Here is a 14126-nt window from a genome sequence, read left to right as displayed (position 1 = left end):
GAATACAAAATGGACAATGTTAGGAAAGCAAGCAGGCACAGAGCCTGTATGCGTATTGGGAAGGCAGCTCCTAGACGGGACTGAAACTGTAGGTCAATTAACATATTGATGGCCCATCTCCGGGAACAAAGGAAAGACACTCAAGCAACCGATACAGCTCCCTGGCGCCAGTTCCCCAAACCAAAAGCGCAAACAAAGCAAGGCCAATGGCCACCAAAGACATGCCCAACCATCAGGGCACCCACCCCTTTATTGGTCAAGATCAATACCAGTGATCAAGGTGCAGCCCGATTAATTGGGGCCAAGTTTAAGGCCCGCCTAAAAGTGCGCGAAGCCCCTCCGGGTAGAAGAAGGAACTCCCACGAGAGAATCGCTCTCTTGGATTTGGCTCTCAAAGCGGAGAGACCCATCCACCAGCTGCACCAGAAGCAAGTAAGTCCAAGGTCAACGCTCGCTACCAGATGGGCGACCTTAGCTGTTCTCCTGTACCTCTTCAAACCCAACAACCTCAGATCTGAACAACGGCCATTGTTCCTCTGACTGAGTGGGCACCCAAAGCTAAGTATAGACGTTAGCGATAGTTTAGTTTGTAGTACTTTGTGCAGGAGTAGATCTTACTGTGTGGGTAAATAAATAGTCTTGACTTTGAACTAACTAACTGGTGTATTGGCTCTTTGATCAGTATTCGGGTTTGAACCTTGTGGCGGTATCGAGAGATACGTGGCGACTCTAAAGCAAACATAATTAGGATTAAGGAAGGCGACCATATTGATCGCCACATTTAGAACCAGAGAAACAGAGCAACAACACTAATAGATGCAAATTGTCTCTCGAATCCAGAGACTCAAACCAAGGGCAGCCTTCAATGCACAAAGAGTTTACAACTTAAGCCATTGAGGTTGGGCACATACTAATTGGAGCTTAGAAGAATGAGATGATCTTATTGAAAAAAAAATTCTGAGGGGGCATGACAGGGGTTATTCTGGAGGCACAACAGAAAATCATCCCGAGGAGGAGGAAATGGAAGGACGAGGCAACCATGGCTGACAAGGGAAGTCAGGGACAGCATAAAAGCAAAAGAAAAAGCAGAAAATGTGTCGGGGATAAGTAGGAAGCCAGAGGATTGGGAAGTTTCCTTCAATACGGTGCGCAAAACGGCTCACAATATTCCAAATGGGGTCTTACCAGAGTCTTATACAACCACAGCTGAACATCCCTGGGTCTTGTATTCTAGCCCTCTCGAAATTAATGCAAACATTGCATTTGCCTTCCTAGCTGCCAACTGAACCTGCACGTTAACCTTAGGAATCCTGAACTAGGATTCCCAAGTTCCTTTATGCTTCAGATTTCCGAAGCCTTTCCCCATTTAGAAAATAGTCGGTGCCTCTATTCTTCCTACCAAAGTGAATAACCTCACACTTTTCCATATTGTAGTCCATCTGTCACTTCTTTCCCACTCCTCTAGCCTGTCCAAGTCCTCTTGCAGCTTCCCATCTCAACACTACCTGTCCCTCGACATATCTTTGAATCATCTGATAACTTAGCAACAATGCCCTCCGTTCATTCTTACAGATCATTAAAGTATATCGTGAATAGTTGTGGTCCCAACAAGGACCCCTGTGCAACACCACTAGTCAGGCTGTCATCCTGAAAAAGACTCCTGTATCCCCACTCTCTGCCTTCTGCCAGTCAGCCAATCCTCTGGTCATCCCAGTACCTTGCCCCTAACATCATGGGCTCTTATCATATTTAGCAGCCTCCGGTACCAAAGGCGTTCTTGAAATCCAAATAGATCACGTCAACTGGCTCTCCTTTGTCTAGCTTTCTCATTATCCCTCAAAAGAATTCGAACAGATTTGTCAGGCATGACCTCCCCTCGACTTGCTGACTCAGCCCTATTTTACCATGCACTTCAAGTACTCCGCAAACTCATCCTTCATAATGGACTCTAAAATCTTACGAACAACCAAAGTCAGGCTAACCGGCCTATAACTTTTCATCTGCTGCCTCCCTCCCTTATTCCAGTCCTCTGGAACCCTCCCCGACTTCAATGATTCCTGAAAGATTACCAATGCCCCTATGCGTTTAAAGCTTCCCAATCCTCTGGCTTCCCACTAATCCTGCCAGATTGTATGGTTTTTCTTTTATGCTGTCCCTGACTTCCCTCGTCAGCCATAGTAGCCTCCTCCTCCTTGGGTTGAATTTCTGTTGTGCTTCCAGAATAACCACCAAAAACTCCTGCCATTATTGTTACAGTCCTCCCTGCTTCGCTCGCAGTTCAATCAACGCTGGCCAGCTCCTCCCTCAGGTCTTTGTAGTTAACTTAACTCAATTGTAGTATCATTACAATTGATTCCAGCTTCTCCCCCTCAAATTGCAAGGTAAATTCTATCATACTGTGGTCACTGTCACCAAAGAGTTCCTTCACCTTAAGTTCCCGAATCAAGTCTGCCTCATTACACATCACCAAATCCCGAATTGCCCGTTCCCTAGTGGGCTCTACCACAAGCTGCTACAAAAAAATCATCTTTTAGATATTCCACAAATTCCTTTTCTTGGGATCCGCTATTTTTCTAGTACACCTGCATTCTGAGGTCCCCTATGATTATTATAATATTGCCTTTCTTATATGTCTTTTCTATCTCCTGATTTATTTTCTGCCTCACATCCTAACTATTGATAGGGAGCTTGTACATAACTCATCAGGGTCCTTTTTTCTTTGCGATTCCTCAACTGTACCCATACAGATTCTACGCCTTACGACCCAATAATCACTTCTGGCTATTGATTTAATTTCATTTATTAACAAGGCTACCCTGCCCTCTACACAATTGCCTGACCTAACATATATTCTAACATGAATGGTCCATTCCTGGGTCCCCAGAATACTGCAAGTTTCTACTGGATTCTGGCAGGGGCCAATATAAACATTTATACTTTGATCTTCCTATCGCAACTTCAAAGATTTCTTCAAAACTATCCCTCTGCCCATGTTGGCCTTTATTGCAAGAGGATTGGTGCACAAGAATAAAGAAGTCTTACAACAGTTGTACAGGCTTTTTCAGATTGAACCATAGAATCCCTACAGTGCAGAAAGCCATTCGGCCCACCATGCCTGCACTGATCCTCTGAAAGAGCACGCTACCTAAGCCCACTCCCCCACAACCCCACCTAACCTGCACATCTCAGGACACTAAGGGGTAATTTTAGCATGGCCAATCCACCCATGCAGACACAGGGAGAATGTGCAAACTCAACACAGACAGTCACCCTAAGGCCAGAATTGAACCCAGGTCCTTGGTGCTGTGAGGCAGCAGTACTAACCACTGTGCCGCTGGTGTAGGCCAGATTGGATAATGACAGATTTCCTTCCCTAAAGAACATTAGTGAACCAGATAAAAAAATCATTTTGTGGTCACCATTAGACTAGTTTTTAATTCCAGATTTCTGAATTGAATTTAAATTCCACCAGCTGCCATGTTTATGGAGTGTTAGAGAATAAAAAGGTATTGCTGAAACTGAAAGGGAGAATCTCCAGGACAGTTGCTTGACCGGCCTGGTTACATTGAGCAGAAACCTGGGCAACACCAAAAAGAGTAACGTCGACTGGATACTAATGAGAGGTGGATACGGAGATGGATGTGTGGAGTGAAGAGACAGGACAGCATCAGGAACCAGCACATTTGGAGGTCAGTGAAGATAGGGGCAGAATCAAAGGAAGTAGCCAGGAACAGATTGAAATGGTCTAATCACCCTGTGGCAGAGAGGGGGAGGAAATGTGGCGAGGAGAGCGATGGAGATGGGACAGCCAGGAAGCAAGAGGAAGAAGCCTCAACACCAGAGGGAAATATGCGATGGTAAGACTTAAACGCAGCCGGATTGTGTGATGGAATGCTCTCCACTTGCCTGAATGAGTGCAGTTCCAACAACACAAGAAGTTTTATTGAAAATAAAACTTTATCCATCCAGGACAAAGCAGCCCCACTTGATTGGCACCCCTTCCACAAACAGTCACTCCCTCCACACCCACACAGTGGCAATAGTGTATACCATCTCCAAGATACACCGCTGTAATTCACCAAACTCCTCAGACAGCATCTTCACAATCTACGAACACTACCATCTAGTAAAACAAGGTCAGTAGACATATGATTCAGCACCACCTGGAGGTTACGCACCAAGGTACACACCATGCTGACCTGGAAATATATTACTGTAAATGCGGAAATTGGGCTTGTACTCTGGATGCATGGTAGCACAGTGGTTAGCACTGTTGCTTCACAGCACCAGGGTCCCCAGTTCTATTCCAGCTTGGGTCACTGTCTGTGCGGAGTCTGCACATTCCCCCCGCGTCTGTGTGGGTTTCCTCCGGGTGCCCGGTTTCATCCCACAAGTCTCGGAAGACGTGCTGGTTAGGTGAATTGGCCATTCTGAATTCTCCCTCAGGTGTACCCGTATAGATGCCGGAATGTGGCTTTTCACAGTACCTTCATTGCAGTGTCAATGTTAGCCTACTTGTGACAATAATAAAGATTATTATTATTAGGAGACCGAGTGGCAATTTCACTGAACCCGACAAAATTCTGGTGAAGGAGGCATAGTTTCATAAGGGGCTAACATTTAGGTCGGAGACGAGGAGAAATTTCTTCTCTCAAAGGATGGGGAATCTTGGGAAATCTCTACATTGGAAGGATGTGGATGCTCAATTGCTGAAGGAACAGACCAATTGTAAGGGTCTTAAGGAATATGGACAGCAGGCGGGAACATGGGGTTAAAGCCCAAGATCAGCCGTGATCGTATTGAATGGCAAAACAGGCTCAATGGGCCTCACTCCTGCTTCTATTTCTGGTGTTCTTGTAATTTCTTGGGTTCAGCATCGCCAGCCATAGCTCATCGCCTAGAATCTCGAACGAACATTCCCTACCCAATATCTAAGTGGATACTAGCACAACCCTGGGTTAAGAGAAAATTTACTCTGCAAAATGGTTACTGGAGTGCATAGTGTTACCAGCTGATTGCCCACTCTTCGAAAAGAAGATTGAATATACATTTATGGCTGCAAGTCAATAAGAGATTTGATTTTTTTCTAATTACAGGTAACTGGACATTAAATGTCACAGTGGCACACATGGCTTTTTCTCTTAGAGAAATTAGATTGACACAGCTTTAATCTAATCCATCTCCCATGGTGGCCTTGTACAAAAGTAAAGAAAACAGAGCTCCCTAGTTATTGTAGAAGGGGCACATTTAGACCTGAAAAGTTACCTCTGTTTCTCTCCACAGATGCTGCGAGATCTGCTGAGTTCATCCAGCATTTTATATTTTTATCCCGAGTGATTGGGTGCAAAATCATGTGAAACCTCTTAATTTACACAAAGCACAATACTGTAGATCATTGGCTTCATTTAACTCCAACTCAATCTATAAGTTTGTGGCCGATACGACAGTGGTGGGCCGTATCTCAAATAACAACCAATCAGACTATAGAAGGAGATAAATCACTTGGTTGTACGGTGTACCGAAAACAACCTCTCTCTAAATGTCAGAAAGACCAAGGAACTGATCATCGACTTCAGGAAGCGTAGCATGACCCACACTCCCGTCTGCATCAATGGCTCTGAAGTAGAGATGGTCGATAGGGGCAGCACGGGGGCACAGTGGTTAGCATTGCTGCCTCACGGCGCTGAGGTCCCAGGTTCGATCCCGGCTCTGGGTCACTGTCCGTGTGGAGTTTGTACATTCTCCCCATGTTTGCGTGGGTTTCGCCCCCACAACCCAAAGATGTGCAGGGTAGGTGGATTGACCACATTAAAGTGTCCCTTAATTGGAAAAAATGAATTGGGTACTCTGAATTTTTCAAAGAAAAAAAGAGAGAAAAAAGAGATGGTCGATAGCTTTAAGTTCCTGGGGGTCACCATCACCAACAGTCTGTCCTGGTCCACTCATGTTGATGCAACAGTCAAGAAAGCCCAACAACGTCTCTACTTCCTATGGAAGCTAAAGAATTTCGGCATGTTTGCAACGACTCTCACAAACTTCTACAGATGTGCCAGACAGCCTCCTACCCAGCTGCATCACAGCTTGGTATGGCAACTGCTCAGCCCAAGATCGCAAGAAACTGCAGAGTGTGGTGAACTCAGCCCAATGCATCACACAAGCTTGCCACCCTCACATTCATTCTGTGTACACCTGGGACTGCGGTGCTGAGGGCCCGGGTTTGAATCCCGGCCCTGGGTACTGCCCGTGTGGAGTTTGCAAATTCTCCCAGGGTCTGCGTGGGTTTCACCCCCACAACCCAAAGATGTGCAGGTTAGGTGGATCGGCCACACTAAATTGCTCCTTAATTGGGGGGGAAAAAAAATTTGGTACTCAATTTAAAAAAAAAAAAAAATCAGAGACCCCTCCCAACCAGGCATTGCCTTCTTCCAGACCCTTCCATCAGGCAGAAGGTACAGAAGTCTGAAAACCCACACATCCAGACATAGGAACAACTGGTTTAGCACAGGGCTAAAGAGCTGGCTTTTAAAGCAGACCAAGGTAGGCCAGCAGCACGGTTCAATTCCTATACCAGCCTCCCCGAACAGGTGCCGGAATGTGGCGACTAGGGGCTTTTCACTAACTTCATTTGAAGCTTACTTGTGACAATAAGCGATTTTCATTTCATTTCAGCTTCTTTCCCACAGCTACAAGACTCCTCAACGACTCCCCCTCGGACTGATCAGTTCTCTGTAAGAACACTATTCACGACGCCCTATGCTGCTCTTGCTTATGTATTTTGTTTGTTTGGCCCCTTGTTCCACACTAAGTCGATGTACAATTTGTCAATGTACTCTGTCGATTATTCTTTTTGTCTACTATGTATGTACTGCGTAAATTCCCTTGGACGCAGAAAAATACTGCACTTCGGTACATGTGCCACAAATCAACTCAAATCTTGCAATTACCTCACAACAACATTGAAACATCAGCCAGTCTTGTTTATGTTTCAATGTGACAGACCCAATCAATTAAATAATTCCCACTCAAGATAAACTGAAAACCTCAGCCAATGGTTGTGGTTAGTGGCAAAATGTGGGCTGACTTCAATGAGAATACCACCTCCAGCATCATGTGAGGTGCAAGCTAAAATACCAGTATTCTGAAAGAACCTTAAAGAAAGTTTAAACAAAAAGACTTTAATCTCTCAACAGCACTACAAAATTATTCTTTCAGGGCAAGTTCTGTTCAAATTTTCTGAATCACATTTCCATCAGCACCCGGTACACTCAATTGAACCAAGCACAATTTGTAATAGGATTTCTAACAGTAATCTGGGAGTGAGAAAGTTAAAATTCTCACTAATTTCAATGGTTGACAACAAAGGGTGATCGAGGAGCAGGCAGCGACAGGTCACAACGTTGCTATTTCCACACTAATTTACCCACCCAGAATCCAGTGAATTCAGATGGTTCGTCAGCAAAACACTGCCCTCCCCCACCCCAAATGCGGCCCTTTGTACACAAGGTGCTAGTTTGTGGGGTGCACAATGTGAAATCTTCAGCAACCAACCTGTCTGGTTGAAGCTTGTGATCTTCCTGTTGAGAAAGCAATGCTGGTCTTAAGTGCCTTACATGCGGTTTCTAGCAATAATTAATTCAAATTGAAATATCAATACAGATAAAAAGTACATTTTTGTCACACACCATTCCTAACAAAGTAAGAGTTACTGTGATAGTGAATAAAGAACTATCAATAGATGTCATATCAAATTCTCACATTACAAGGAGCTTACAAGGAGATACAGGAAATAGAAATACAACAGTTTGATATGGATATGAAACTGTTTAGAAGGTTAGAGGCCAAGTTGGAATAAAAATATACTTTCTTGATTGAGGCGCAATATTCCCTGGGGATCAGCACTGGTACCCCAGGTTCTCTCTCTCATTTATTCACAGACAAAATAAAAATGAATTTTGAAATAGAGGGAAATCTATCAAAGTTTGCAAATGATATTAAGCTAGGAGTTATAGTGAACAGAGGAACAATCTTGCAAGGAGATTTCTGAGGGCCAAGAATTAGAAGTTAAAATGTGACTCTTTTAATTATTAGTGTGAAGACTAGGGCCATAGATTCATAGAATTTACAGTGCAGAAGAGGCCATTTGGCCCATCGAATCTGTACCTGCCCTTGGAATGAGCACCCTACCTAAGCCCACACCTCCACCCTATCCCCGTAACCCAGAAACCCCACCTAACATTTTTTTCGACACCAAGGGCAATTTATCATGGCCAATCCACCTAACCTGCATATCTTTGGACTGTGGGCAGAAACCGGAGCACCCGGAGGAAACCCACGCAGACACGGGGTGAACGTGCAGACTCCGCAGACAGTGACCCAAGCCGGGAATCGAACCTGGGATCCTGAAGCTGTGAAACAACTGTGCTACCTTGCCGCCCTTTTCATTGAATCATAGAGTCCTCGCCCAGCCGCAGCACGTGTCCAGGCCCGTTTCGCACCCCAGCCCTCGAGTCAATCCTTATCCCAAAGTTACGGATCTGACTTGCCGACTTCCCTTGCCTACATTGTTCCAACATGCCAGAGGCCGTTCACCTTGGAGACCTGCTGCGGATATGGGTACTGTCTGGCACGAGATTTACACCATCTCCCCGGGATTTTCAAGGGCCAGCGAGAGCTCACCAGACGCTGCCGGAACCACGATGCTTTCCAAGGATAGCAGTGGTGTAAAGAGCAGAGTTCCAAGAGTCTATTCAGGAAACTTCTCTGCAGTTCAACCAGGAAGGAGGCACTGCTCTACCTGGTTCTTGGGAATGGGGCGAGGCAAGGGGATCAAGTGTCAGCAGTGAGCACTTAGGGGACAGTGATCAGTAGGTTTAGGTTAGTTATGGAAAATTGAGTCCTACTGGGATGGCAAATTGCACTTTGGGCCTTTATGGAGCAGATTGCGGGGTGGGGGGGGGGGGGCTCAGATTTTTACATTCAAATAGAAGGATTTTTAAAAATTTCCTCATGCACAACAGGTCTACTCTCGGATCAACTTCTTTGTGGTGGGTTTGTCTCTGCTTTCAGGAGAGGTTGGGGTGGGGTATTCAACAATAGTGATTTTGAATCATGCTCCACATTTTTTCGATTTGACGGTTGGGTTGGCAGATAGGGGATTCTGTGAGAGAGTTTTGTCTGCCATTTGGAGAGTACATTAATTTTAATAGGCAGGAGGAGATTTTGCCTTCCACCTTGTGGGAGGCTCTTAATGCAGTCATTAGGGGGATGGGGAGAGAGAGATGGGGTGGGCACATAAAGAGAAGTGAAAGGGTGGAGGGGCAGAGGTTAGTGGATGCCCTTCTTGAGGCGGATCGCCAATACTCGCTTGCCCGATGCCAGAGTGGTTGGCAAGCAGAAAGAAATTGCAGGTGGAATTTTAGGCTGCTTTCGACGGGCAGGGCGGTGTCACTTGAAGAGGGCTTCTTAAGCACATGGGGAGAAGGCCAGTCAACTGTTAGCATACCAGTTCAGGTTGCAGATGACCCCTCAGGGAATAGTGCAGACGAAGGACTTGAGTGGCAGGTTGGTCTCCACCCCAGGTACGGTCAGAGGCTTGAGGCTTTTTATCATAGAGGAATTGGAGTCCCCGCTGACCCTGAAGGTTATGAAATGCATGGGTTTGATGCAGTCAGGTAAAGCACCGTGCCTGTACGGATTCCCGATCAAATTTTATCAGAGTTTTATGGGTCAGTTGGTCCATGGCTTGGGGGAATATCGCTGGCCACATTGGCGCAGGCATCCATTTCTTGATTTTAAAGAAGGATAAGGATCGGATATTGTGGGTCATATTGCCCTTTTTCATTATTGAATTTAGATGCAAAGATGTTGGATCGGATAGTGTGGGTCATATTGTCCTATTTCATTATTGAATTTAGATGCAAAGATGTTGGCGAAGGTTTTGGCAATGCGCATGGAGCCCTGCTTCCAGGGTTATATCAGAAGAACAGACTGGATTTGTTAGGGGCAGGCAGCTATCAGCCAACATTCGACGATTGTTTAATGTTGTTTTATCCCTCACTCCAGTCCATGAGCCAAAGGTAATTATTTCAGTGGATGCTGAAAAGGTGTTTGATAGGGTGGAGTGGGGATATCTGTTCGAGGTCCTTGAAAGGTTTGGTTTAAGGACCTAGATTTATATCACGGATCCAAATTTTATATGGGGTCCACCACGAGCATTCATATGAATGCCTGGACCTCAAAACATTTCCAGCTGAAGAGATGTATGAGGCAGGGTTGTCCATTGCCCGTCTTGGCAATTGAGCCTTTGGCCATAGCATTGAGGTCATAAATAAATAAGAAATAAATAAAATCTACCAGGTGGAGGGAGCATTAGGTGCGTTTGTATGCAGATCATTTGCTGTTGTGTGAGACAGACCTCTCTCCAAAGCAGAGGAGATAATGAAGCCGCTTAGTACTTTCAGCTCCTTCTCGGGATCTAAATTGAACTTGGGCAAAAGCGAGTGCTTCCCGGTGAATCATCCTTTTCGCCCGATTAGGTCCAGCTTCCGTTATCTGGGAATCCGGGTGGCCCGTGATTGGACATCGCTCCATAAACTAAATTGTGTGGATCTGGTAAATATGGTCAAGTCGGATTTGAAGAAGTGGGAAAACCTCCCTCGGTCCCAGGGAGAGTGGGACAGGGTTCAATCAGTAAAGATGAATATCCTCCCACGGTTTCTATTTTTGTTTCAGTCTCCCGGATTTCCTTCAAAAGTCTTTCCACCATTCCATGCCCCCCCCCCCAACAACAGTATCAATCTGATCCTATTTCCACTTTTCTCAAGCTTTGACCAAAGGGTCATCCAGACTTTAAACATTCCCTTCTCTTGCCACCAATGCTGCTTTAGACCTGCTGCTATTGTCAACTATTTTCTGTTTTTGTTGATAGAATGGAGGTTTGCTGATTTTGAGGAGTGGTTGGGTAAATTCCAGTTTCCAAGAACCAATCTGTTCAGCTATTATTAGGTTTGTAACATTTTGCGTAAGGAGATTTCTTCCTTTCCCTTGGCACCCTCACGATGGATTGGGTTCTTTCGGGAGGGAAGGGGAAGATATCAGATATTTATAGTCGCCGTGTCGATGGAGCAGGCTCCATTGGATGAGGTGAAGGGAAATGTGAGAGGGAGCTGGGAGTGGAGTGAGCCTCTACACAAAGTCAACTCCATTTCCTCACGTGCTAGGTTCTGTTTGATACAGTTCAAGGTGGTGCATGCGTAGGACAAATCTGACCAGGGCATGGATGAGTGTTTTTTTTTCTGGAAGGAGAGGATAGATGCGAGCGATGTTTACAGGGTTGGCGAATCATACACATATGTTCTGGTCTTGTCCCAAACTGAGTTTTTGGGGTCTCCTTCTTCAGCACCATGTCAGGAATTCTTGGGATCGGGTTGGAACCTTGCCCTCTGTGGCTATCTTTGGGGTCTCAGAGTCACTGGAGCTGCAAACAGGGTGAAGGCGAATGCTCTGGCCTTTGCCCTGCTAATAGCCTGAAGACGAGTTCTGCTGGAATGAAGGACTGGTTCTGCCCAGTGTTTCATCATGGTTAAGTGACTTTATGGAGCTTCTGCACATAATAAAGGTCACATATATCATGAGGCGTTCGGCAGAAGGGTTCTACTCGAGATGGTAGCCTTTCATTTCCTATTTCAAGGAGCTGGGGGGGTGGGTCCAGGATTTGTTTGGGTTTTGTCTTGGCTGTTTTTCTTTGGGGGTGAGATGGTTGTGGAATTTTATTTGTGTAATATGGTTTTAGTGGTTTATTGAAAAATATTCTAATAATTTTTTTAAAAATGGATGATGTTTTTGCAGATTAGAGGAAGGTTTGCAGGAGAGTGGGTTCCCTGCTTGGATGTGGAGGCCGTTGCTCTTCCTAATGACCTACCTAGACTTTGGCGTACAGGATACAATTTCAAAATCTGCAGACAATGCAAAACCAGAAAGCTTTGTAAATTATGAAAAGGATAGTGCAGAACTTCAAAATCACGGGCACAATGGTGGAATGGACAGACAAGTGCAGATAAAGTTTAATGCAGAGACGAGTGGTGAGATTCATTGTGGTTGGAGGAAATGAAGAGAGACAATACAAAATAAAGAGTACAGTTCTAAATGGGGAGTACAGTTCTAAATGTGGTGCAGGAGAAGGACCTGTGTGAATGTGCATATATCACTGAAGGTGCAGGACAAATTGAGAATGCAGTTAATAAAGCATACAGCAACCTAGGCTTTATATTTGGGGCAGAGTATAAAAGCAAGGAGGTTATATTAAACTTGTAGGGAATGTTGATGAAGCTTCAACTGGAGTACTGCATCTTCAGGAAAGAGGTGAAGGGATTAGAGAGAACAAAGATTCATGAAAATGGTCCCAAGGAAGAGGAATTTTAGTTATGTTGATAGATTGCAACTTGTTTTCGGAGGGGAAGATTGAGAGGAGATTAGATGGAAGTGTTCAAAATTGAGAGAGGTCTAGATATACAGAGTAGATAGAGATGTTCTCACTGGTGGAAGGATCGAGGACAAAGGCATTGATTCAAGGCAATGGCAAAGAAGCAATGTTGACATGAGGAAAGTTTCTCACGTGTCGAGCAGTTAGTATCTGGAATGCAAAGCAGTGAGAGTGTGGTGGAATCAGGGGGAATTGGATTGTTACCTGAAAAAGAATAATGTGCAGAGCTACAGGGAGAAAGGAGGGAGTAAGACTAGGTAAATTGCTCCTAGGAGAGCCGGCACAGATATGGCTAGCTGAATGGCCTCCTTATGTGCTGTAACAATTGTGATTGTGAAGAGTGCGCAGCCAAATGAACATAGAGAGATAATTTCTAAAAACGTATGACAGAACATGGCTAAAGATACTCAAAATCATTGAAACTTGGGTCTCCACTAGGAGTAATCAAACATATTTAAGACCAATACAAAACCAGGAGTATGAAATAAAGTGGAACAGGCCAGCAAACATAATTCATTAAGATCATATCTGGAACGAAACAGCTTGATTCTGAAGACAGTTTTCAAATTGGAGGGGCTTAATCAGTGAATAATTGAGTTCTTTCAACCAAACTAAATAATTGTCAATAAATAACTGCCACAAACACTCTCCAGAACAAAGAGAATTATTATTATTTTTTTTTTTTTTTAAATTTGAGTACCCAATTAATTTTTTCCAATTAAGCGACAATTTAGCGTTGCCAATCTGCACATCTTTGGGTTGTGGGGGCAAAACCTACGCAAACAAGGGGAGAATGTCCACACGGACAGAGATCCAGAGCCGGGATTGAACCCGGGACCTCGGCGCCGTGAGGCAGCAATGCTAACCACTGTGCTGTCTCAGAACAAAGAAATAACCTTGGGATTCAAAATAACCAAATAAGAACAGACATTTATAAGTGTCTTTTGGGGTCTTCCACGCACCCTAATAAAGTGCATTCACTGTTGCACAGACAAATACTAGCCAGATTGCGCACAGTCCAATAATCAACGGGCATGATCAGATAACCTTTTTTTCTCCAATGTTCATGGTGATTGTTCAGCGAGGAATGTGGGCCTGTTTTTCTTCCAGTAGGATCTTATACTAACCAATCAATCTGGAGACAAAACCTGACATTTCAACTCAACCAAAAGGTTGCACATCCCACAATGCAGCATTTCTTCAGCACTGCACTTAAACATCAGCCCAGATATGCTCCCAGCTCCATTACAGAAGATGAAACCCTCTGAAGAGCTCTACCACGTTGGCACATAGTTAAAGGTAAATCCGTAAGTCTTCTTGGGTTGCTATGTGAAATGCAGTGCAACAGAGGGTCATATATGCACAATAAATTAGTAATCTTTAACATGGAGATACAAGACTTAAAAACATTAAATATATTAAAAACATGGAGTAAAGACAAAAAACAGATTTAAAAACAAAAGCTGCCATGCCAAACAAAATAGTAAAGGAGGCAGCAATGACCGAATAGTCTATTTCTGCAGCATGAATACAGCTAGAATTTGTTACAGTGGTGCAGTGCCAAATAATTTTTCTTTTCAAATGTCTCTTTTCTGAAGTGAAATTTATGCTGAGTTAATATTCCACAGGCGTCAGCAAACCTCTG

At 44.4% G+C, this 14126-nt stretch overlaps 1 protein-coding gene across 2 annotated transcripts in view; it reads right to left on the bottom strand.

The window, feature by feature from the left end:
* LOC140429778 (uncharacterized bromodomain-containing protein 10-like) overlaps positions 1–14126 on the bottom strand; it is a 105997-nt gene that overhangs the window by 45934 nt on the left and 45937 nt on the right. The window lies entirely within an intron of this gene.

The sequence above is a fragment of the Scyliorhinus torazame genome, chromosome 9, assembly GCF_047496885.1.
Source record: "Scyliorhinus torazame isolate Kashiwa2021f chromosome 9, sScyTor2.1, whole genome shotgun sequence".
NCBI lineage: Eukaryota > Metazoa > Chordata > Chondrichthyes > Carcharhiniformes > Scyliorhinidae > Scyliorhinus > Scyliorhinus torazame.
The sequence above is the reverse complement of the archived record's forward strand: the minus strand, read 5'-3'. Positions and strand labels throughout refer to the sequence as shown.